Here is a 22369-nt window from a genome sequence, read left to right on the forward strand (position 1 = left end):
ATCTATGATATATGTCAGAGGGTAGCACCAAATCTTTAACATCATAACTCTTCCAAGATATCTTAACACTGCCATACACCAAAGACATGGGAACTTACTTGTGATTTCATAACTTATCCAGTAAATACAAAGTCATAATGCTCCAAGAATGAATTCACATACACCCTTATACCACAATACTGAGGTCATAATAGCTCAGTGCTGCCATTGTGCTGATTCTGAAGGCAGATGCTGGACAACCAAGACAACCACACAGCAGGTACAGAAAAGAGATGTTTGGGGGAAGCTGGTGCTGCTGACCAGACAGAAACTGGGACCACTCTGAGAGTAGGAGGCCACCCACTGTATCTTTTATGCTTCATGTCCTTTTTGTCAAACTTAATAAATCCCTTCTGACGTTAGTGGTATGAAGGTGGAGTAGCTTGGCGCTCAGCCCTCTGAACCCTGCTTTTTTCTATCAACAATTTGCTTTCTAGTTGATTTTATACAGTTCCATGGCTTTATATACAATCTACATCTGAATGACTTCCAATTTTTATTTCCAGCCTGATATTCTGCCCTGAATTGTAGACATCCAACTCCCTACTCAACTTCTTCACTGGGATGTCTAAGAACCATCTCCAACTTAAGTCCAAAGCTAAACTCCTAAGTCCCCACTACCATTACCAAGCCAAACCTGCTCCACATACAATCTTCCCTCTTTAAGAAAATGACAACTCAGTTGCTCAAGCAAAAACCTTGGTACCATTATTGACTCCTCTATTTTTCATACACTCCATATTCAAGCTGTCAGCAAATTCAAAAGTTCTAGTCTCAAAATATATTCTCAATGTGATATATTCTTGTCACTTTCCAAATATTGATCTGCCTTAAGCTTCTATCATCTCTTACCTTGCTAATTGCAATAGACTGTCAACTCGTCCTCTGTTTCAGTCCTGTACACATGCACCCATTTAGAGTTATTCTTTTAAAGGAAGCCAGATAATATAGCTTCTCTGCTCAAAACTCTCTAAGTTTGCCAGGGCTGCTAATACAAATAACACAGACTGGTTGGCTTAAACAACAGGAATTTATTGTCTCATAGTTTTGGACATTAGAAGTCTAAAATCAAAGTGTCTGCAAAATCATGCTTTCTTTGAAAGCTGCAGCATTCTGGTGATGTTTTGCCAGCAATCCATAACTCAATCTCTAGTCTGTCACATGGCCATCTGCCTCTTTCAGTCTCCTATTTTCTACTACTCTGTGTTCAAATTTCCTCTGTTTATAAGGACTCCAATTATATTGAATCAAGGCCCACCCTAATTCAGCTTGGTCATTCATTAATAACATCTTCAAATATCCTATTTACAAATATTTCACATCCACAGGACTAGGGTTTAGGACTTAAACATGTCTTTGTGGGGGACATGATTCAATCCATATCACTCTCCAATGGCTCCCCATGGCATTCAGAATTAAAGGCAGAGCCTTTGCCACCACTCAAATATTGCTGAATTTATCAGACTATTAACTTTTCTTTAAGTAAGTTCATATTATGAAATATTCATCCACATTGGTCAGAAGAAAGGGAATTAATCAAATATTTAGATCAGGACTGCAATGGACACTTGTCCAATTTGTGACCAGTCATGAGCTTCAGAACCATTTCCCATGGCAGAAGCCTGAATTCAGTTTTCCAGCCTCCCATGCAACAAGGACAAGGCATGATACCTTGGTTCTGTTCATTACTTGAAGCAGGCACTGGTTGAATTCATTCCAGGAGAAGGTGAAAGAATGGTGTTGATGAACTCTCATGGACATCCAGGGCCAGAAGTCCCAGTAGTAGTGCTCACTTGCTCAACCTCCACACTGCCAGTGCTTCACAGAGGTGAGATTGCATTTATAGGCAGTCCCAAGGTATGACTGGGTATTATTCTGACTGTGTAACTCACAGGACTTATTCTCCAGCCAACCTGGAGTTTTTTCAACTTATGTGACATCCTTTCATACATTTTGTTTAAACCAGCTCAGATGGATTTCTTTAGGACAATCCTGACTGGTTAGAGACCAAACCTCTCAGCACCTTGAAAGATTTAGGAGAAGGGTCCTGTTCTTTCAGATAGAGACATTAATGGGTCCAAATAGACATCAGTTGTCATGAATATCTCTTATCTCAATCATCTGTATATCAAATGTACATAAAATATTATATATTGCTTTATAAATTCATTCAATTTGAATGCATAAAGTGTATTTGTACTAAGAATGTACAACTTTATCGATTCATTTTTTATGTGAAATCTTAAGTTGTACCTCAACATCTAAATATGTTCAAATGAAACTTTTGAAAGATATTTTGCTAATAGATGAGAAAACTGAGCCCAGAGAGAGAAAATCATTTTTCTAGGAACTCATAGCTATTCATAAAGAGATCCAAGGCTAGGTTCAAACCTCCTGACTCCCAATTCCATGTATTTTCTACTTCAAGATAGTGTCTTCTCAGTTTTCACTCATTGGGCCCATTTTGAAACTCACTGAGAGAAACAACCAATACATAGAGTATTCAGAAGCCAAATGATTGCAAAGGTATAGAATGAACTTTTCTCAGATTGATAGGATAATTTATCTGTTTCACCCCACAATGGAGCCAAATGCCATGTACTTGTATACTTGTGAAATATAATAGCAATATTGTGTTCTCTACCACTAAACATTGAACCATATTATTTTCTTGGTTGTTTCAGTTTCTACCATCAACTCAGCAACACAATTGCATTAATATTCAATTATAACATTATGACCATGTAAATGTTCAGTGTTGAGTCAAATATTTTACTTGATTATTTTTCCATTGTTACTTTTTGCCCTTTGTTTTAGTTTGTTAAAGCTGCCAGAATGCAATATACCAGAAATAGAATGGTTTTTGAAAAAGAAATTTACTAAATTGCAAGTTTACAACTGTAAGACTATGAAAATGTTCAAATTAAGGTACAACAAGAGATTACCTTCACTCATGAAGGGCAGACGCCATCCAGAACACCTCTGTCAGCTGGCAAGTCACATGGCTGTGTGTCTGCTGGGATCTTTGGCTTCTGGACCCTCTCTCAGCTGGGAAGAATCACAGAGATGTCTGTGAGGTTTCTCTTCCAATTTCATAAGGCTTCCCCAGGGACATTTTCCTTTTGCAACTCCAAAGATCACTGGCTGTGTGGGCTCTGTTGGCACTGAAGCTTTTTCCAAAATTGTTCCCTCTTAAAGGACTCCAATAAGCAACTCCACCTTGAATGAATGGAGACACATCTTCATGGAAACCACCTAATCAAAAGATACCACCTGTTCTAGTCTGCTAGCTGCCAGAATGCAATATACAAGAAACGGAATGGCTTTTTAAAAGGGGAATTTAATAAGTTGCTGGTTTACAGTTCTAAGGCCAAGAAAATGTCCCAATTAAAACAAGTCTATAGAAATGTCCAATCAAAGACATCCAGGGAAAGATACCTTGGTTCAAGAAGGCCAATGAAGTTCAGGGTTTCTCTCTCAAATGAGAAGGCACATGGCGAACACAGTCAGAGCTTCTCTATGGGCTGGAAGGGCACATGGTGAATACAGTGTCATCTGCTAGCTTCCTCTCCTGGCTTCCGGTTTCATGAAGCTCCCCGGGAGGTGTTTTCCTTCTTCATCTCCAAAAGTCACTGGCTGGTGGACTCTCTGCTTCGTAGTGCTGCTCTCTCTGAATCTCTCATTCTCCAAAATATTTCCTCTTTTATAAGACTTCAGAAACTAATCAAGACCCACTCAAATGGGTGGAGACATGTCATCCCCAATCCAGTTTAACAACCATTCTTAACTAAATCACATCAACCAGGGAGATGATCCAATCACAGTTTCAAACATACAGTATTGAATAGAGATTATTCTAACTTTACGAAATGGGATTTATATTAAAACATGGCTTTTCATAGGGGGCATACTTCCTTTCAAACCAGCACATTCCACCCTCTGGCCCCTAAAAGAGACATGTTTTTCCTATATACAAAATATACTAATTTCATAACAATATCAGAAACCTTAAACCTTTCAATAGCAATACAAATGAAGTACAAAATTAAAGACAGTATAAAATCTCATCAAGTCAGTTACAGGAATGGTCTGTCCTAACTCAAAATTCTCTCCATTTGCTCTGGACCTTTGAAAACTCATAACAAGTTATTTGCTGCCAACATACAAAGGAGGGACATTCATAGGATACATATAAACATTTCCATAGGGAGGAAGGAACACAGGGGTCACTGGACCCATACAATTTCCAAAACCTGCCGGGCAAAGTCCATTAAATATCAAAGTCTGAGAGTCATTTATCCTCAGGGCTTTAGAAAGTGGCAGTCCCACCCTTTCCAAATGCCTATGCCTGCCTCTCTCTGAATGCAACCTTGGGGGAGACCCCAACCATGAAGGGGAGACCACCATTCTCCAAGCTTTGGGGCTGCACCCCGGCTCTCTGCCATCTCCAGGGCACACGCTCAACCCCTCCATGTGGTGGCAGCCAGGCTCTCCCCAAACCCCAAGGAATGTGCTTCACCTTTTCCAAGGCCTGAGGCAGCATGACTCTTCCACTTCAATGAGGTGGAAGGCCCATTCTCTGCCTTTGGGGCAAACTCACTGTCTCCATGGGCTTGGGTGGGTCCGCTCTACTTGCCCGAGGCTTCTTGACTTCAGACCTCAGTCTCCATGGCTTTGCCTCTGAAGTTATTTTTCCCCCAATGTGTCCCTTCTCTGATCCCCCCAGTCCAGACTGGCAGCAGCTCTGTTTATACAGGTCCCACAGCACTCTCGTCGGCTTTCTATGCAGTAGTGTTGGATCATGCCCATCAGACATAAGGAGTTTCCACAAATCTTTCCTGGATAACTCCATGTCTGATCCTGGCTTTCTCTGAGATGGCGGACTGGTTCCACATTTGGTTAAATCCTCACATGGAGCACTATTCTCTGGGGTCTCCATTTCTGGAGGCCCAGAATTTTCCAGGGCATCAATTTCTGGTTTCTTTGTGCCCATGATTTCAGTTTTCAGCTTATCTCATTCCTGTCGCATTTCACTATAAGCTGTGAGGAGAAACCAGGCTGCACTTTCCACATTTAACTTGGGGATCTCTTCTGCTAAATATCCAAGTTCATGGCTTTTAAAATCTGCCTTCCAGCCAAAGCCATTAGTCAACTTTGCCAGATTATCTGCCATTTTAAAACAAAGATCACCTTCCCTCCAGTTTGCAAAAACACGTGCCTCATTTCTGTCTAAGGCCTCATCAGAGGTATCTTCAGAGTCTACATTTCTACCAACAGTCTCTTCAAAACATTCTAGGCCTTCTCTATCAAGCTTCTCACAACTCCTCCAGATTCTTCCCTTTATCCATTTAAAAAGCCGTTCCAACATGTTTGGTATTTGCAAACTGCAGCAGCAGCACTCCACTCTCCGGTACCAATTTCTGTTCTAGTTTGCTAGCTGCTGGAATGCAATACACCAGAAACAGAATGGCTCTTACAAGAGGGAATTTCATGAGTTGCTAGTTTACAGTTCTAAGGCCAAGAAAATGTCCCAATTAAAACAAGTCTATAGAAATGTCCAATCAAAGACATCCAGGGAAAGATACCTTGGTTCAAGAAGGCCAATGCAGTTCAGGGTTTCTCTCTCAAATGAGTAGGCACATGGCGAATACAGTCAGGGCTTCTCTCTCAGCTGGAAGGGCACACGGTGAATATGGTGTCATCTGCTAGCTTCCTCTCCTGGCTTCCGGTTTCATGAAGCTCCCCGGGAGGTGTTTTCCTTCTTCATCTCCAAAAGTCACTGGCTGGTGGACTCTCTGCTTCGTAGTGCTGCTCTCTCTGAATCTCTCATTCTCCAAAATATTTCCTCTTTTATAGGACTTCAGAAACTAATCAAGACCCACTCAAATGGGTGGAGACATGTCATCCCCTAATCCAGTTTAACAACCATTCTTAACTAAATCACATCAACCAGGGAGATGATCCAATCACAGTTTCAAACATACAGTATTGAATAGAGATTATTCTACCTTTATGAAATGGGATTTATATTAAAACATGGCTTTCCTTAGGGGACATGCTTCCTTTCAAACCAGCAAACCACCCACAATTGGGTGGGTCATATGTCCATGGAAACAATAAAAACGATCCCCCCATTCCGGCCATATTGATTGAGGATCAAAGAACATGGCTTTTCTGGGGTACACAAGTTTCAAGCCAGCACACCCTTCTAGATTAATAATTACCTCTTTTCCTATTTGTTTAGTTTTCTATATAACTAGCTCGAATTCTTCCTGACTCTGCAAAGGAATTGTAAGTTAACTCTGAATAGTATTCTCCACAAGATCAAATACATCACATAAACCATTGGATTTTTTTCCTGGATAGATCCCACGTAGAGCTCTTTTCCTCCACCTCCTGTTTAGAATGGTTGTTCTCAGTCCTGCTGCCATACTGGGCTTTCCTTTCCTGTTGTCTTGCATTAGGGCTTCAGCATCATGGGTCATGTTCAGTACAGGTTTCCATCTTTCCTGGATTCACCTAATTGACTCATATCAACAAATCCTCCAGTTACTTCCTGGGTAGAAATTCCTGTGAGGTGATTCTTGGTTTGCCAATCTTCTATAACAAAGACTAAACCATGGATTGGCTTAAAAACAGGACTTTATTGGAACTTAATTTGGAAAACTAGACATCCAAAATCAAAGCATCAGCAAGGCAATTCTTTCTTCACAATATATGTTGCATTCAGGAGCTGGCTTGCCATAATCCTTGGGGATCCTTGGCTTACAACTTTGCCTCTTATCCCATGGAGATATTTCTCTCCTTGTGTCTGTTCTTCTTGTTTCTTCAGACTTCTGGATTCTTCCTTTGCTCACTTCTCTGATTCCCTGTCTTCCCTTCCTTCAGAAAGCATAACATTTTGGAGGTTTATCTATTTTGTAGCATGTATCAATCTTCATTCTTTTTCATTACCAAGAAATACTACATTGTGTGAATATCCTACATGTTTTAGCCATTTACCAGTTGATATATATTTGGGTTATTTCTGCTTTAGGATCATTAAATCAATAATACCATGAACATCAATGTACAAGTTTTCTGTGAATAAATGTCCTCCTTCCTCTTGAGTATGTACCTAAGAGTAGAATTGCTGGTTCATATGGAACTCTATTTTAACATTTTCCAAAGTATTTTCCAATATAGCTTCACTATTCTACATTCCCCACCAGAATTTGTGTACGTTCCATTTTCTCTACATCTTAATACTTTTGCCTGTTATTTTGATTATAACCATCCTAGTGGGTATGAAGTAGTGTATTATTGTGGTTTTGATTTTGACTAATAAATATTGAGAATTTTTCATGTGCTTATTGGCCATTCATCTATCTTCTTTGGAAAATTGTCTATTCAAGTCGTTTGCTCATTTTTTTTAAAAAAAGGGTTATTTTCCCTTTTATTACTAAATTAAAAGAGTTTCTTTTATGTTAACACGTTCTTTATCAGATATGTGACTTGTAAATATTTTCTCCCATTCTGTGAGTTGTCTTTTCACTTTTTTGATGATATTGTTTGAAGCACAAAACTTTAACTTTGATGAAGTCCAATGTTTTCTTTTTTCTTTTTTGAGCTTTTATCACTTGTCCTTTAGGTGCTGTGTCTAAGGAAGCATTGCCTAACTCAAAGTCATAATGATTTACTTCTATATTTTCTTCTCAGAGGTAGTTTTAGTTCTTACATTTAGGTTTATGATGACATTTGAGTTATTTCTGTGTCTGCAGTATGAGTTAGGAGTCCAAATGCATCATTCTGCAAGGCAATATCCAGTTTTCCCAACATTTTTAATTAAAAAATATTCTTTGCCCACTGAATTGTCTTAATACTTTTGTCAAATCTACCTTGTTTCTCGATTGATAACTTGGCCATGCATTCATTCAACAAATATTTATTGAGGCCATATTAACTTCCAAGCATGTTCTAGTCTCTGGGTATACAGTTGTCAAAAGATTGCTAAGACTCCTGTGTACCAGACAGAATCAGTGCTTTGGCCCTTTCATGCACCCCAGATTCCTTCTCACTACCAGAATGTGCATTTTGAAAGTACCAGGAAATTATCCCTTCTAGAAGCAGTCCCAAACCAATTGCTCTAGAGAGTTGGTTTGTATAATTATCCCAGCTCTCTCTTCTCTTGGGTGGGATAATTCCAAGGCATGTGTTTTATGCAATTTCCTAAAATTTCCCAGCCAAAGGAATAAAACAACAATTCAAATGAGATACCAAAGTCGAAATAACTAAAAATTCAAGATGTTCAAACAGACATGGATAATCTTATCAAAAAATTAATCAATGAGTTGAGGGAGGATATAAAGAAGACATTGGTTGAACAAAAAGAAGAAATCAAAAGTTTGAAAAACCAAATCACAGAACTTATGGGAATGAAAGACACAGTAGAAAACATGAAAAAACAGTGGAAACCTACAACAATAGAATTGAAGAGGCAGAATAGAGGATTAGTGAACTGGGGGACTGGAAATATGAAATCCAACACACAAAAGAAAATATAGGGAAAAGAATGAAAAAAATATGAGTAAGGCCTTGGGGAACAGAATGGCAATATGAAGTGCATGAATATAAATATTTTGGGTGTCCCAGAAGGAGAAGAGAAGAGAAAAGAAGGAGAAAAACTAATGGAGAAATTATCACTGAAAGTTTCCCAACTCTTATGAAAGCCATAAAATTGCAAATCCAAGAATTGCAGTATACCCCAAATGGAATAGATCCAGATAGATATATCATAAGACACTTACTAATCAGATTGTCAAATGTCAAAGAGAAAGAGAGAATTTTGAAAGCAGTAGGAGAAAAGCAATCCACCACTTACAAGGGAAGCCCAATAATGCAATGTGTGGATTTCTCAGCAGATACCATGGAGGTGAGAAGGCAGTGGTATGATATATTTAAGATTCTAAAAGGTAAAAACTGCCAACCAAGGATTCTATATCTAGCAAAATTGCTCTTTCAAAACGAGGGGAAGATTAAGATATTTTCAGACAATCACTGAGACAATATGTGACTGAGAGACTGGCTATGCAAGAAATATTAAAGGGAGCACTACAGGCAGATAGTAAGAGGCTGGAGAGTGAGGTCTGGAGACTAGTGTAGAAATGAAGACTATCAGTAAAGGTAAAATGAGAGAAATATTAGATATGACATATACAATACAAAAGACAAAATGGTAGAAGAAAGTATTCCCTTTAAAGTAATAATATTAAATGATAATGGATTAAATTCCCCTATTAAGAGACATAGACTGGCAGAATGGATTTAAAAAAAAACAGGACCTATCTATATGCTGTATACAAGAGACTCATTTTAGATCCAATGACTAAAATAGGTTGAAAGTGAAAGATTGGGAAAAGATATTTTATGAAAACAGCATTCATAAAAGAGCAGGATTAGCTATATTAATATTTGACATATTATACTTCAAATGTAAAACAATTAAAACAGTCAAAGAAAACACTATTATTAATAAAATGAACAATGCAACAAGTAGACATAACAATCACAAGTATTTATGCACCGAGTCAGAGTGCTCCAAAGTACATGAGGCAAACACTGACAACACTGAAGGGAGATCTACCATAGTAGTTGGAGACTTCAATTCCCCACTGTCATCAATGGATAGAATATCTAGACAGGGGATCAGTAAAGAAACAGAGAATTTGAATAATGCAATAAATGTACTAGACTTAACTGACATTTCCAGAGCATTATACCCCACAATAACAGGATACATATTTTTCTCAAGGGCTCATGGATCATTCTCAAGGATAGACTATATTCTGGGTCACAAAGCAAGTCTCAGTAAATTTAAAAGGATTGAAATGCAAAACACTTTCTTGAATCATAAAGGAATTATGTTAGAAATAATAATAGGTAAAATGCCAGAAAATTCACAAATATATGAAGCTAAACAACACACTCTTAAACAATCAGTGGATCAAGGAAGAAATTATAAGAGAAATAATTAAATATCTGAAGGTAAATAATAATAATAATGCAACATATCAAAATTTATGGGATGCAGCAAAGGCAGTACTAAGAGGAAAATTTATTGCCTTAAATGCCTATGTTAAGAAAAAAAAGTGGGTGGGCAATGGTGGCTCAGTGGCAGAGTTCTCACCTGCCATGGCAGAGACCCAGGTTTGATTCCCAGAGGCTGCCCATGCCAAAAGAAGAAGAAGGAGAAGGAGAAGGAGAAGGAGAAGGAGAAGGAGGAGGAGGAGGAGGAGGAGGAGGAGGAGGAGGAGGAGGAGGAGGAGGAAGAAGAAGAAGAAGAAGAAGAAGAAACAAAAGTCAAGGAATTAGCTATTTACTTGGAAGAACAGCAAACTAACCCCAAAGCAAGCAAAAGGAAAGAAAAAATGAGGATTAAACCAGAAATAAATGAAATTTAGAACAATGAAACAATCAAGAAAATCAACAAAACCAGAACTTGGTTCTTTGAGAAAGTCAGCAAAATTCATGGACCCTTAGTTAGGTTGACAAAAAAGAGAAAGATATATATATATATATATATATATATATATATATATATATATATATATATATATATATATAGAGAGAGAGAGAGAGAGAGAGAGAGAGAGAGAGAGAGAGAGAGAGACAGGAGATACAAATAAATAAAATCAGAAATGGAAGAGGAGACATAACCACTGACCCCACAAAAATAAAGAAGATAATGAGAGGATACTATGAGCAACTATGTGCTAATAAACTAGACAACATAGACGAAATGGACAACTTCCTAGAAAGGCATGAACAACCAATACTGATTCAAGAACAAATAGAAGACCTCAACAAATCAACTACAAGAAATTGAATCAGTTATCAAGAAAATCCTCAAAAAGAAAAGCTAGGAATAGATGGCTTCACAAGTGAATTCTACCAAGCATTCAAGAAAGAATTAGTACCAGTCCCTCTAAAACTCTTTAAAAACATTTAAGAGGGAAAGCTATCTAACTCATTCTATGAAGCCAGCATCACTGTAAGACCAAAGCCAAACAAAGATACTACAAAAAAAAAAAGTTACAGACCAATGTCTCTAATGAATATAGATGCAAAAATCCTTAACAAAATACTTGCAAACCAAATGCAGTAGCACATTAAGAGAATTATACAGTATGACCAAGGAGGACTTATTCCAGGTATGCAAGAAGGGTTCAACATAAGAAAGTCAATTAATGTAGTACACCATCTCAACAACTCAAAACAGAAAAACCACATTGTTTTTCATCTCCATTGATGCAAAAAGGCATTTGACAAAATTCAAAATCCTTTCTTGATGAAAACACTTCAAAGGACAGGAATAGAAGGAAACTTCCTCAACATGATAAAGGGAATATATGAAAAACCCACAGCTAACATTATTCTCAATGGGGAAAGACTGAAAGCATTCCCCCCAGATCAGGAACAAGACAAGGATGTGCACTATCATCATTGTTATTCAATATTATGCTGGAAATTGCAGCTAGAGCAATTAGACAAGAAAAAAAAATAAAGGCACAAACTCTCACTGTTTGCAGGCAATATGATACTATATGTCAAAAATCCAAAAAAATCTACAGCAAAGCTACTATAGCTAATAAACAAGTACAGCCAAGTGACAGGGTACAAGATCAACACCTCAAAATCAGTAGTGTTTCTATTCACTAGTAATGAGCAACCTGAAGAGGAAATCAATTTAAAAATTCCATTTACAGTTGCAACCAAAAGAATCAAATATTTAGGAATAAATTTAACTAAGGATACAAAAGACCTATACACAGAAAGCTACAATAAATTGCAAAAAGAAATCATGGAAGACCTAAATAAATAGAAAGGCATGCTGTGTTCATGGATTGGAAGACTAAATATAGTTTATATGCCAATTCTATCCAAACTGATTTACAGATTTCATGCAATACTGATTAAAATCCCAACAACTTATTTTGCAGAAAGAGAAAAACCATTGACCAAATTTATTCAGAAGGGCAGAGTGCCCAGAATAGCTAAAAATATCTTGAGAAAAAAATAATGAATTGGGAGGTTTCACACTACCTGACTTTAAAGCATATTACAAAGCTACAGTGGTCAAAACAGCATGGTACTAGCATAAAGATAGATATACTCACCAATGGAATTGAATAGAATGTTCAGATATAGACTTTCTCATCTATGGACAATTGGTCTTTGATAAGGTGGTCAAGCCAACCCACCTGGGACAGACAACCTCCTCAATAAACGGTGCTTGAGAATTGGATATCCATATGCAAAAGAATGAAAGAGGATTCCATACAAAAATTAACTCAAAATGTAGCAAAGACCTAAACATTACAGGTCATTACAGGTTTTTAACATTATGTTAAAAGCCATTAGAGGAAAATGTAGGGAAATATCTTATAAAATTGAAATAGAAGGTGGTTTTCTAGATCTTACAACCAAAGCACGAGTATTGAAGAAAGAAATAGATAAATAGATAAAAGAACTTAAAATTAAGTACTTTTGTGCATGAAAGAAAGGCAGTCTACTCAATTGGAGACAATATTGGAAACTACATATCAGTTAAGGGTTTAGCATCCTGAATATATTAAAAGACTCTTCAGCTCAACAACAAAAAGACAAATAATCCAATTTTAAAATGGGCAAAAGACTTGAACAGACACTTCTCAGAAGAGGAAAAATGTCTAAAGACACATGAAAAGATGCTCAACTTTACTGGTATTAAGGAAATGCAAATCAAAACCACAATGAGATATCATCTCACACCCACTAGAATGACCATTATATAAAAAAAAAATAAAACAGAAAATGACAAGTGCTGAAGAGGATGTGAACAAAGTGGCACATTTATCCATTGTTGGTGGAAATGTAAAATGGTACAACTGCTCTGGAAGGCAGTTTGGCCGTTCTTCAGGAAGCTAAGTATAGAATTGCCATATGATCCAGCAATCCCATTACTAGGTATATATTCAGATGACCTGAGGGCAAGGACACAAACAGATATTTGCCAATATTTATAACAGCATTATTTATGATTGCCATGAGATGGAAAAAGCCCAAGTGTCCATCAACAGATGAATGGTTAAACAAGCTGTGATATATACATATGATGGAATATTACACAACTCTGAGACAGAATAAATCCATGAAGGATATAACAACATAGATAAATTGAGAACATTATGTTGAGTGAAATTAGTCAGAAACAAAAGAACAAATACTGTATGGTCTTATTAATATGAACTAACATTAATGAGTGAACTTGGGGAATTGAAGTTAAGAACAGAGGTATCAGGAGATAGAAATAAGGTAGAGATTGGACAACTGGTGCTGAGGGAATACATATTGTGCAACAGGATTGATTGCAAAAAACCAGAAAAGGATAGCACAATGCTACTTGATGATAGTACAATAATATAAGTACACCAAATGAAGCTGAATGTGAGTATGGTTGAGGGAGATAGGCTGGGGGCATGCATGACACCTAAAAGAAAGATAGAGGATAAAGAATTTAGGAATGCTGAGAGTGGACAATGATGGTGATTTTATGTACAAATAAAATATTTTGCATGAGGGAGAACAAATGAATGTCAGTAATGCAAAATGTTGAAAATAGATGGTAGATGGGGGAAAAGTACTATCAATGCAAACTAGGGTCTATTGTCAACAGTAACAATGCAATATACTTCCACTGAATGTAACACAGGTATTATGCCAAAACTAGATATCCGCAGTCAGGGGCCATGGGGAAGGGGTATGGATTCTTTGTGGAAGAAAAGGAAATATCTTCAGATAGATTATGATGGCAAAGGCATGTCTATACACTTAGGTTGGATTGTATGATGTGAATAAATCTATTTAAAAATGAACACAGACAAATAACTGCTAGAGAAAATGTGGAGAAAGAAATGTGCCTCTTCACTGTTGGTAGGGAAACTGAGAGGTGCAGCCCTTTGGAGAGCAGAGTGGTGGTTCTATAGGAGGCTAGGGGTGGGGTTGCCATATGATCCTGAAATCCCATTGCTCAGTATATACCTGAAGAAATTGAGAGTGGGGACATGAATGGACAATTGCACACTATGGTGGCAGTGTTTACAATGCACAATGGATGGAGGCAGCCTAAGGATACAACAACTGAGGAATGGAATGGGGAACTACGGTGTATACATACAATGGACTACTGACTGGCAGCAAGAAAGAATGAAGTTTAAGGCATGCAACTAGGTCAATGAAACTTGAGGACTGCATGTTGAGTGAAATGTCAGAGACAGAAAGACAAATGTTGTCATGTCTCATTCATTTGGACTGACTATGTCATAAAACTTGGTGAACTGAAGTTGAGGGCATGGGTTATCAGGTTGGGGCCTATTGTAGGGTCCTAGATTGTAAGCTTTTACAGCAGTCACATACATTCACAACTTATAGCTGTTATTTCTAAATTCTGAGATACTGAGCTGTTTGTTTATCACCTGGTTGTCCCCAGAAACCTCGGATACTTATGTGACACCTGAGACTCAGAATTAGAGATCTGAAGTATGAAAATCAGCAGTACCCCATACAGGAACTGTTTAAAAAGTTGAAAAAGATATCTGACTTCAAGTAGAAATATGAATGAAGCTGATCTGGCTAGGACCAAGGTAAATCAGAATAGAGGGTAAAGGATGATATCATCCATATTTTAAAACTTCAACTTCTATGTAAGACCAAAAGGAGGCATGTTTATTTGGTGCAAAGTTTATATTTTGGGTAGTACATTTCCTAATTTAACTTGTATGGCCAGTTCAGTTGAACACCATAAGTACATGGAATCTTGAATAAGGTATGAGACTTTGTTGGTTTGTCTAGGTTAGTATGATGCCCTGCTATGTCCAAGAGTAATTTGGGCAGAGTATAAAGAAATATTTGCAAGTTCCTCTTGGGGCACTGGGGAGAAAAGAAGAAGTGTTCAACTTCTCCATTTGGAGAACTTCTGATATTCTTGCAAGCAATGGAGACAACAAATTCAATAATCTGAACCCTTGATCTTGGAATTCACCCCCGTGGGATTTATTCCTGCAAATAATAGCCTAGGCCTACTTAAAATTGGGCCTAAGAATCACCCCCCACCCCAGAGGATCTGTTTTTGTTGTTCAGATGTGGCCTCTTTCTCTAAACCAACTCAGCAGGTGAGCTCACTGCCCTCCACCCCCTACATGGGACATGATTCCCAGGAGTGTAATGTGGGACAGAAATCTTAGTATGAGCCAGGACCCAGGATCAAGGGATTGGAGAATTTTCTTGACCAAAAGGGGGAAGAGAGAAATAAGAAAAAATAAAGTTTCAGTGGCTAAGAGATTTCTAATACAGTTGAGAGTTTATCCCGGGGGTATTCTTACACATTATGTAGATATCCCTTTTTGAATTAATGTGTATTAGAGTGCTAGAGGGAAGTACCTGAAACTGTTGAGGTGTATTCCAGTAGCCTTGATTCTTGAAGACAATTGTATAATGATACAGCTTTTACAATGTGACCGTATGATTATGAAAATCTTGTGTCTGATGCTCCTTCTATTTAGGGTGTAGATAGATGAGTAAAAAGTATGGATGAAGAATGAACAAATAATAGGGGGCACAAAGTTTAAAATAAATTGGGTAGATGGAAATGCTAGTGATCAATAAGAAAGAGGGGTAAGGGGTACTGTACGTGTGAGTTTTTTCTTTTTTATTTCTGTTTATGGGGTGATGCAAATGTTCTGAAAAATGATTATGGTGATGAATGCACAACCATGTGATGATATTGTGAGCCACTGATTGTAAACCATGTATGGTATATTTGTATGTTGAGATTTATCAATAAAAAAAGTGATTAGATAATATAACTTTGATAGAAATGACTATTTATACTCTGGCCCCTATAAGGTTCGTTGTCATGAATGTAAAGTAACATGTGTCAACAGAGCTATGTATTTTTTATCTAGCCACATTCAGCTTCCTTGATGCAAGCACAGGAAAGGCAAAGAGTGTAAATGATGAATTAAATGGAAGGAGAGTGCAAGGGGCAAGGTGGCTGAAGATATATACAAGAAAATCATTTGTAATATGAGCACATAAAACAGGTGTATAGATTGAATGGGCCCCATAAGATTAAGGAATTATAGGAATAGGGTGTGTTGATTTGAAATGATGTATGTACAATAGAAAAGCCATGTTTTAATACTAATCCCATTTTGTAAAGGCAGCCACTTCTTCTTATCTCTATTCAGCACTGTATGTTTGAAACTGTAATTAGATCATCTCCCTGGAGATGAAATTTAATCAAGAGTGGTTGTTAAACTGGATTAGCTGGAAGCATGTCTCCATCCATTTGGGTGGGTCTTGATAAGTTTCTGGAGTCCTATAAAAGAGGAAACATTTTGGAGAATGAAGGACATTCAGAGAGAGCAGAACAGAGCAGAGCAACATAGCCATGAGAAGCAGAGTCCACTTCTCTGGAAGTTGCTGGAAGAGAGCCAGCAACCTTTGGAGATAAAGAAGGAAGATGCCTCCTGGGGAGCTTCATGAAACAGGAAGCCAGGAGAAGAAGCTAGCAGATGATGCCATGTTTGCCACATGTCTTTACAGACAAGTGAGAAATCCTGACCATGTTTGCCATGTGCCTTTCCACTTGAAAGAGAAATCCTGAACTTCATTGACCTTCTTGAACCAAGGTATCCTTCCTTGGATGCCTTAGATTGGACATTTCTATTGACTTGTTTTAATTGGGACATTTTCTCAGCCTTAGAACTGTAAACTAGCAACTTATTAAATTCCCTCTTTTAAAATTCATTGTTTCTGGTATATTGCTTCCCATCAGCTAGCAAACTAGAACATGGAGTTTGAGAAAAAATCAGAGAATTGGAAAGACAGAAGGTGGCGGTGGGAAAATAGAATACTTAAACCTGAGATTTTAGTGGTTGTACTGATATAAATAATTGGTAGTTTTAGGGTTGTGCCAGTTTGAAACTGTTGTGTACCTCAGAAAAAAACATTTTCTTAAATCTTCATTCAATATTATTGGGTTGAATCTTTTTGATTAAGTATTTTTCATGGAGATATGACCCACCCAATTATGGGTGTGACCTTTTAATTAGGTGGTTTCTATGGAGATGTGTTTCCACCCTTTCAAGGTGGGTCACTTCTGGAGCCCTTTAAGAGGGAACCATTTTTGAAAAAAGCTTCAGAGATGACAGAGCCAAAAGCCAGCAGGGTCAACACTCTCAGACCCAAACATTTGAAGATACAGAAAGTAAATGTCCCTGGGGAAGCTGCTTGAAACCAGAAGCCAAAGACACAAGCAGACACCAGCCATGTGCCTTTCCAGCTTAGGTGTTCTGGACCAGTTGGCCTTTCTTGAGTCAAGATATCTTTCCATGGATGCTTTAGCTTGGACATTTTTACAGTCTTAGAACTGTAAACTTGTCACCTAATAAATTCCCTTTTGAAAAGCCATTTCATTTCTTGTATATTGCATTCCAGAAGTTTTAGAAAACTAATACAATGGTATAACCATAGAAAAGGGTGGCTAAAATGGAATGGAAGATAAGATTATTAGAGATAAGAAAATCAAAAAAACAATACCTTGGTCTTGGGATGTCAGATGTGTTGGATAGAGAATGGACCATCTTTGTAGTTGTAGAAGTCATCAACAATGATGAAAAGAGTAATTATGTGAAGAAAAAGAAGCTCAGTGTCAAGTTCTTCAATAAACAAGGGCAACAAATAGCATGCTAGTGGATGACAACAACTCTATGTGGGTAGAGAGTGGTTTTTGTCTTTTGGTATGTTCTTTTAGGTAAGTGTGATGATTTAAAGAGGAAAGTGGAGGTGAAACAAGGAGCATAAAGGATACTGTCCCACCTCCAGTTCCAGATATGCACATGGTGTGAGAGAAATAGGGCTGTAGGTAAAGGACTACAGAGAAACTATATCTTCAGGTGAGATCCTAGTTTCAATTACATCAAGAAAGTGAAGGGAAAATTTAAGCAAGAGGTTAAGGGTATGGAGGGTTTCATTGGTGATATATTGTGAATTCTGGAGCATGCAGTGGAAAGGTTGGAGCATTTGGTAGAGTTGGAAGATTTCTGAGAGTAATGGATATGCAAAGATCTGTAGGGATATAGATCAAGGTAAATGGGAGAAAATCCAAAAACATTGGGCTTCTGGTGACAGGTGTATAGGGCAGTAGGGCAGAAGTAGGTAATCAGATCCAATTTTAGCCTCCTTCTTAGAACAGTTATTTTAGGCAGATTTTAATAGTCAAGTGAGGGATATGTAGAGTAGTGGGCCCTCATTGTCTCACTAGGAGAACAGAGAGGTCTGTGGGCTCTACTATCCCTATGTTAAGTTTTGCTGAAGAACATACCCATACAATATTGATGGTACTGCTTAATTGTTTTCTAGCTTCTAGAATTCCAGTGCCACTATTCTATGTGGTCCTTTGGATATGACCTGTTCTTCACATTTTCAGAGGTTTTAGAATCATCTCTTTACCCCAGTGCCTGAAATGCTAAGATAATGTGCCACCATTTGGTTATTTTCATCCATTGTCTTGGATACTCAGTGAGCCTTTTCAATCCAGAAACTAATGTCCTAATGAGTGGAACTATGTATTAAAAAAATTCTATCAGCCTTTTTTTTCTGTGATCTTTCTGGAACTTCTGCTGTTTGCCCACTAAATATCTGTTATGGCTTTCTCCCCTATTGATAGAATCCTGGTTTGTTTTAACTATAAACAGGCTCAGCTGAAAAAAACTTGCTTCCCAGACAATTTGCTGCAAAGAATCATCATGTAATATGCTTCTGGCCACTGAGACACAGGAGTGTGCTATGGGGATTCTGAAAATGTTGCTTTCCTGTTACAGCTGCCAACACTTTCTTTTCCTCTTCCTTCTTCTTCCCCAGAATATAGACCTGTGAATGGAGATTTAGCAGTTTTCTTGCAATGAAGAGTCAAGCCACATGCTAAAGATAGAAGAAGGGAAAGAAAATAGGAGCCTGAGATAATAATATCAGAGGGTCACTGTATCATTCCTTGAGTATTTACTTCCAGGCTTCTTGTTATTGTCAGGAAAATGTACCCCTATTTTTGCAAGCCACTTCAGTTTGGCTTTCGTTGTATGTATCACCGGATGTTGGATCACCAGGATTGATTCTACAATTGTCTTATAGTTTCTCTCATATTATTCATCTCTTTGTCTTTTTCCAAGTTTTTGTAAACTTTCTAAACTATATGTTTAGGAAAATTATATTTGAATTTTACATCTTCTGTCATAGAGCACTTTCGGCTGTTTCTAATTATTCCTTTTTATAAAATCTGGTTTGGGTTTTCTGAAGACAGAATCTTCTCTTAGTCTCTCTAAAGATATTGAAGTTCTCCTGGACTTCCAGGTCAAGATGGCGGCTTAACAATGTGCACATTTTAGTTTGTCCTCCAGAACAACTACTAAATAACCAGAAACAGTACAGTACAACTCCTGGGGCCATGTCAGTGACCAGACACACAGCGTACCCCAGTTTGGATCAGCTGGACCAGCTGCGAGCATCCCTCCCAAACCATGAGTTAACAAAGCTGCGATGGCCAGTGCCCCTCCCCCACAGGCTGCTTCCCAGAGGGGAAAGGAAAGGACTTTACCAGCAGCAGGGACTGGACACAATCAAATGCCAATTGTAGAACTGATTAACAAATTCTGACTACTAAAAATAGGCCCCCAGCTTAGGAGAACCTGATCAAAGCTGAGGTTACTCATTTTTGCTCTTGTGCCAAGGGGGCAGGACTGACAGAAAAAAAGGGGGGGGGAGGAGGAAACAGAGGTTTTTGTGGCTGTGTATCTACAAAGTCTTGACTGCCTCTGGATACAGTGGTAGGACTTTTCAGGCTGCAACTGCCCCAGGCATAGGCAGAAGTGAGCTCTTTTGGGGGCTTGTCTGGAGCCTGTGCCCTCCCAAGGGAAGGGGTGAAGCCCAACTCAGGTGGAATCCCTCCATCAAGGAATTCAGACACCAGGACTTGGTAATTTGAAGCCATTAAAACCAGCCTACAACCTCTCCTCTGTCTCCACCACGCCCCCAGCAGGGAGAGTCTGCCAAAGTTAAAGGTACCATATCATCTTATGCTGGTGGGACCTGCAGTCAGACAAGCACCACACACAGGGGAGGATAAGAAAAACAGAGTCCAGAGACTTCACAGGAAAGTTTTTCAACCTGCTGGGTCTCACCCTCAGGGAAAACCAATGCAAGTGACTCTTTCCTCCTGATAGGAGGCCACTTTGGTCTGGGAAAATCCAGCTGGGGTCTATAATATCTAAGTAGACCCTCATAAATGGAAAGGCACCACGCAAGCAGGGCAAGAAACAAGGAAACAAGAACTGAAAAACTCTCCTCTGTTAAACAAACTTAAAGCTAAAGGTCCAGATAAAGCTGAACTGAACGTCAAAGAACAGATAGACAACAAATTCATCCAGCAAGAAAACCTTAGATAAAAGAAGTGAAAGCAATCTCCAGAATAAACTAATTAAGGTAATTAAATTCCTAGACACCAGCAAAAAATAACAAATCACACTAGGAAAATTGAAGATATGGCCCAGTCAAAGGAACAAATCAACAATTCAAATGACATACAGGAGCTGAAACAATTAATTCAGAATGTACGAACAGACATGGAAAACCTCATCAAAAACCAAATCAATGAATTGAGGGAGGATATAAAGAAGGCAAGGAAAGAACAAAAAGAAGAAACTGGAAGTCTGAAAAAACAAACCACAGAACTTATGGGAATGAAAGACACAGTAGAAGAGATTAAAAAAACAATGGAAACCTACAATGGTAGATTTTGAGAGACAGAACATAGGATTTCTGAACTGGAGGATGGAACATCTGAAATCTGACAAGAAACAGAAACTGCAGGAAAAAAATGGAAAAATATGAGCAGGGACTCAGGGAATTGAAAGACAATATGAAGTACATGAATATACATGTTGTGGGTGTCCCAGAAGGAGAAGAGAAGGGAAAAGGAGGAGAAAAACTAATGGAGGAAATGATCACTGAAAATTTCCCAACTCTTATGAAAGACTTAAAATTACAGATGCAAGAAGTGCAGCATACCCCAAAGAGAATAGATCCAAATAGACATACTCCAAGACATTTAATAATCAGAATGTCAGAGGTCAAAGAGAAAGAGAGGATCTTGAAAGCAGCGAGAGAAAAGTAATCCATCACATACAAGGCAATCCCAATAAGACTATGCACAGATCTCTCATAGAGGCAAGAAGACAGTTGGATAATAAATTTAAATTACTAAAAGAGAAAACTTCCAACCAAGAATTCTATATCCAGCAAAATTGTCCTTCAAAAATGAGGGAGAAATTAAAACATTTTCAGACAAAAAATCACTGAGAGAATCTGTGACCAAGAAACCAGCACTGCAAGAAATACTAAAGGAAACACTAGAGACAGATACGAAGACAAAAGAGAGAGGTGTGGAGAAGATTGTAGAAAGAAAGACTATGAGTAAAGGTAAAAAGAAGGAAAATTAGATAGGATATATATAATCCAGAAGGCAAAATAGTAGAAGAAAGTACTACCCATGCAGTAATAACACTGAATGTTAATGATTAAACTCTCCAATCAAAAGACATAGTCTGGCAAAATGGATTAAAAAACAGGGCTGTATTAGTTAGGGTTCTCTAGAGAAACAGAACCAACAGGGAACACTTGCAAATATAAAATTTATGAAAGTGTCTCACGTGACCATAGGAATGCAGAGTCCAAAATCCACAGGGCAGGCTGCGAAGCCGATGACTCCAATGGATGGCCTGGACGAACTCCACAGGAGAGGCTCACCAGCCAAAGCAGGAATGGAACCTGTCTCCTCTGAGTCCTCCTTAAAAGGCTTCCCATGATTGGATTTAGCATCACTAATTGCAGAAGACACTCCCCTTTGGCTGATTACAAATGGAATCAGCTGTGGATGTAGCTGACGTGATCATGACCTAATCCTATGAAATGTCCTCATTGCAACAGACAGGCCAGCGCTTGCCCAATCAGATGAACAGGTACCACAACTTGGCCAAGTTGACACCTGTCCCTAACCATGACAAGGGCCCATCTATATGCTGTCTCTACTCAAAGGACATGAAGCCAAGGACCTAAATGGACATTTACAAACCAATGTTTATAGCAGCAGTATTAACAATTACCAAGAGATTGAAACAGCCAAAATGTCCATCAACAGACAGTTGGCTAAACAAACTGTGACATTTACATAAGATGGAATATTATGCAGCTGTAAGGC

General features: G+C 38.2%; 1 long non-coding RNA gene across 2 annotated transcripts in view; it reads right to left on the minus strand.

Moving 5' to 3' along the window:
- Positions 1-22369, minus strand: part of LOC143674147 (uncharacterized) — a 73223-nt gene that overhangs the window by 37472 nt on the left and 13382 nt on the right. The window contains exon 1 of one of the 2 annotated variants that reach the window (XR_013170885.1): positions 99-132. The exons of the other annotated variant lie outside the window; for it this stretch is intronic. This is a non-coding gene — a long non-coding RNA (uncharacterized LOC143674147). Of the gene's footprint in view, positions 1-98; positions 133-22369 lie in introns of those variants that run through there. 2 annotated transcript variants of the gene reach the window in all.

The sequence above is a fragment of the Tamandua tetradactyla genome, chromosome 2, assembly GCF_023851605.1.
Source record: "Tamandua tetradactyla isolate mTamTet1 chromosome 2, mTamTet1.pri, whole genome shotgun sequence".
Taxonomy (NCBI): domain Eukaryota; kingdom Metazoa; phylum Chordata; class Mammalia; order Pilosa; family Myrmecophagidae; genus Tamandua; species Tamandua tetradactyla.